The sequence below is a fragment of the Channa argus genome, chromosome 10 (assembly GCF_033026475.1).
Source record: "Channa argus isolate prfri chromosome 10, Channa argus male v1.0, whole genome shotgun sequence".
Lineage (NCBI taxonomy): Eukaryota > Metazoa > Chordata > Actinopteri > Anabantiformes > Channidae > Channa > Channa argus.
The window spans coordinates 23,505,497-23,510,506 of record NC_090206.1 but is presented as its reverse complement, the minus strand read 5'-3'; positions in this window follow the sequence as shown (position 1 = coordinate 23,510,506).

Genomic DNA, 5,010 nt, shown 5'->3' with positions numbered 1-5,010 from the left:
TTTAAATTCACTTGTTAAACTGGATATATTTTACAGTGGAGTCTTGGGTCTGTGGCTTGGCGTCTGCTCTCCGGAGCAGCCCTTGGTACCCACAGGGGTCGAATCTCCCTCCTCTGTTTCTGGAAGAACAGAGGCTGTTAAGAGAGGCCTACACTCCCGTATCTTTACAAATCAATAGGAGCACTTCCTTTCTCCTTGTCCTCCGCATGCTGTAAGGCCGTATCCATTACAGCACTATACAATACACATCCCCATGTTTCTCGGCTGCTTGCAAATATGTAGCTTGATGGGAGATTTCTGGCCTGGTGTTAAATGGTGAGGTCAAAACTTAATTTTTTAAATGTAATTTTATGCTTTACCCAGACCCCTGATCAAGCCTATGGAGCATAGGCTCCATAGGCTTGATCAGGGGTGTGTGGGGGTAAACGTGCATGGGTTGCTCTTAAAGCCATCAACTGTACAGCTGTGGGGTTGTGAACACCCCAAAACTTACACATTTATCATGAGGTATAAAATTTTCTTTCAGCACCCCGGCGCTCCCACAGGTTTCGTCACGATCGTGTTACACGTTCTTGCTGTAAGAACACGGGGAGGGGGCCAACTTTTGCACGTCTTTATCGTAAAGATGTTTGTCCATTGTACAGATGCCCTGGAGTTGAACTCTTACTGAGAGTAAACAGAGGGGGGGGGGGGGGGGGGGGACATGGCTACGCAGGCCTTTCCTTCTCTTTCAGCTGCACTAATGATGTTGTGCCGGACCACAGCTGTTTCTTCGTGGCAGGTGTGCAAGTGGGAGCCACAGCCGACTGCACTCGGCCCCTATCGTAGGAATGCCAAAAACAAGACGGAAGGAGAGGAGACCGGGCTCATAGCAAGACGGAGAAATGAATATCCACACAAGATACCGCTCCCAGAAAGCTGGATACAATATTCAATTGAGAATTTCCCCTCAACACCTGGCCACCGGCGTAAGTAGGATATTGACGTGGGTCCCATGCCAGGGCGCCACAGCTTGACTCATTTGAAATTCCCTGTCGATTTCATGCGGTATTTAGGTGAAATGCTTGGACAAGAATTCGTCTGGAGTTCTTTCCCAAGACGGGCGACATAGCCAGTATGTCTTGAATACGCACTTTGCTCGTCTGGGCCACGAGGATGGGAGTGGCCTAGAGATCATTTCCTGTTCGGAACTGGACCGGATCAGGAGCAGAGGGAAAATATGCACAGAACATTTGCTAAGTGGATTGAAGGAGATCAATGTGGGAATGGCTGCTGTAAGGCTGAGTGTAAAGTAAAGACCGGTGCATATTTAAAGGTGCAGAGCTCTTAACTTTAATTTATCCATAAGTTTTTTGTTTATTCTGATGAGAAAACCTCACGTCTACGCCAAAGGGAGCTAAAATACAGACCTGTAGTTACGGATATTTCAAACATCTGATTTGCCTTTTGATTACGATTTGTCTTTTTATACTGGACGAACACGATAATCGTGCCCACCCATCATTTCATGCCAGATATTAAAATTAGGGACGTTTACACTTGGAATAAAAACACAACATGGAATAAAACTGACACTCATAATTTCCCAGCAAAGATGCTAACGCAAGACTTCTGCTGAATCCGTGGACTTCGGTGTGTCCAACATGCAAAATGCTGAAGGCCTAATTCCCCCTCATGACATTTATTACTCCCCCCCCCCCTTCCTTCTTTCCAGTCTGATACTTAACACTCTGGATCATCTAATAAAGCAGTAAAGGCTCAAAAAATAAATCTTTGGATATTGTTTCTGGGTAGGAAGTAAGGCCAAAGTGAGACCTCTGTTTTCCCTCAACTAGCGCCTCTAGCCAATATTAAAGCCGACACCATACGTGGTAAATATTAGCTTTTCTCTACTGTGTTGACAGTGTGTGCTTTTCCACACACTCAGAACAAAGGTCTGCCGTACTGCACACCCACCTGGGAACTCAGATGGGACAGAGTGGAAGTAGGTGTTCATTGCTTAATAGTGGTGGCTTTTCATTGTGTGACTTATGATTATGCAGTTGAAAGGCCCCCTGAGACCGGATGTGTGATGTTGATAATGGGAACAGAAGCCTCATTCTGCATCTGTGTCTGTAACAGCCAGATAGAAAAAAACTTTACGGTGGAAATCGGTGACTTTTTCTTTTCTTTTTAATGCTCCCCTCATCTCTGTTGCTCAGCACTTGTGGCTGATGCTTTTACTTTTTCGTGGGTTGTTGCTGTAGGCGGTGCTGTGTTCTCCGAGTGCTCTCTGCTACCATCAATGAAAAGTTTGTTGTTTCTTTTCACCTAAGCACCTTTATGTCAAACATGAGGGGAGGAATACTATTTATCCATCTGACTAACCATCGGGAGCAACTAAAGGCGCGGTTTGACCTATGAACCCAGATTGTGTTAACTGGAACGCACATCCAACCAGAGGGAAAAGGCCATGAGCATGTCTGAAACAAACTAGTTTGTTAGACGTCCTACCACATTTTAAGGCTGAAGTGTTTTAGGATGCTCCCATCGTTGGGCAGCCAATCATCATGGTGATGCACCCACTTGTAAAAAGTAGCTTTTGCATGAACAATAAAAAGCAGATTCTAGATATTGCTGGGTTTCAATACTTTGCACTCAAACGCTGCTAAAAGAAGCCAGTAGGTTAAAAGTCACAGATTTAGAAAAATTGCCACATGGAGTTTGCCTGGGGGGGGGGACTGGTGGCTCAATGGGTAAAACATTGGGTTGGGATGCAGAAGGCCACAGGTTCAAATCCCACCCCACTCAGCCATCAAGGGGCCACCTTTTTGCCAGCCTTGAACCCTGACGGAATAAAAAGGGTTGTGGCAGGAAAACAACATGCCAAATCAACACCGATCTTGCCAGATGGGGCTCCGCCCAAGGTCCTGAGCTGGAAAAGTGTAGAGGGAGAGTTGTTTCTAATGAATGTTTGTAATGAGCTCTCCCTCATTCAGTCAGCTGCTTGTTCCCATCTGCAGACTCTTGTTACGCACATGTGCCGTTGCAAATTAAAAACTTGGTTACACGCGTGCTCGGTGGAGAATTCTGCGTTCTGCGATAGAAATCCATCTGGGAAAAAAAAAAAACAGGTTTCCCCTCACCCCCCCCACTCTGATTTCGGCAAACAGCTTTTCCATTTACATGACAGTTATGATATCAGCTTTCCTGAGAAACTCAACTGTAACCTTGTTACTTAAGTCTGTGTAAATGCTCCGACTGATGCCCGTTGTCTGCCGGCAACAAATAATGGTCAAACAAAAAAAAAAATTAGGAACCGTCCCCACAGTAAAAACAATATGGTAAGATAACACAATTTTGAATTACTTGGCTCACATTAGTTCCTACCTGGGTTGTGAGTCATGCATTCCTCTTTTTGCCGCACATACACATGCATGCATGCCCACAAACACTTAAACTGGCATTCCCTGTCTACTCAGGTGTTTTACTTACCTACCTCAAATAGTTTGGCTTGGAAAACAGGGGGAGCTCAGTTGGAGCTTTTTTTTTTTTTTTTTTTTTTTTTTTTTTTCAAGCTGAAAATGTAAACTCACATCTAAAAGAAAGACACTTTCCTTAACCGAGGATTTTTAACATTAATTGAAGCAGAATATGTACAGCGAGCGTTGGTGGCTCAGGTGTTAGTTTTCTTAAATAAACATTCCCAGCATGCTCCTTGGCTTTGAACGTAGGGAAGGTCAGAAGTCAGTTCCTAAAAAGATTGAAATACCAGGAGTAAAGGGCCTATCAGACTGGCAGTGCCTCCCCCCTGCTCGTCCCCCCCGACCACCTTTAGTAACCCCACCACCTCCCGTCCTCTTTCCACTTCCTCCCCAACTCCTTCTCTTCCCTCTTTGGCCTGCCAGTTCGGTTTGCCTTGGCTGACTGATAATAAGACACAAAAATCCTCTTATTCCCCCCCCACCACCCTCTCCCTCCTTTTCTCTCCCCTGAAATGAGTCACTTCCTTGCCAGGGTCTCAGTGGCTGGACTGGAGCCAGGAGATACCCTGCTATTTATTGCCCCGTTTCCAGCCCAGAAGAGGGGAGCTGGGGGAGGTGTTTTCAGAGTAGTCCACACACACACTCACACACAGAAACCATCATTTTGCATCCACACACACAAACACACACACACACACACACCGAAAAGCCAAGTTTGCTACTTCCTGGCCTGGCCCAGAAAACATTCTCCTTAGATTGTACGATTGATGTTTTTGACCTCTGCCTCCGAGCTGCTAGCCTGCTTATCTTTAGGGTCTCCGTGATGTCCTACCAGGAGCCGAGACGATTTATGTCCCTTTCCCCAATATTTCTTTGCCTTTTCCTGATCACACGTGTCACACAAACACAGGCTTGTCAGGAGGCACATAAATGGGCCTTCATGATAAAAACAGACACAGAATTGCAGCATGGATGTAGCCGGCTGAAATTATTCATAATTTTTAACGCAGATGTTTTGTATACAGAGCACATCTTTCGGAAATGTGAACTCAGAAGTGCATAAAATGGATGATGCCATGGTGGAAGCAAACTGCAGCCGTGCACAAGAATTTACCTTTCATGAAGAAAGAATCTTGTAAAGTATGGAATTTCTGCATGTAAACAGAACATGCTAACCTGGGTCAATTAATCTATTCATGCAGAGCTCTTCTGCACACTCAGGTGTACACACACACACACACACACCTATACAGGTACGGGTGGTTTATTAGGACAGTTTTCCGAAACCAGTACACAACAGGACTATGGGGACCCACCTTTCCCTTTGTTTTAGAGACACAAACTTAACATCTGATTGCTCATCTTAACTTTAGGAGCAAAGCTGTCTACTCAAGATTCAATTCTGACTAACCATTTATAAGATATAAAAACCTGATTCTGTACTGGAGTGTGAGGACGGGGGAGGGAAGTGGGCGGGAAGGGGGAGTTTCCGGAATTAATCAGGGGTTAAGAGGACAAACCTGACTTAACTTGACACAACTTTTAC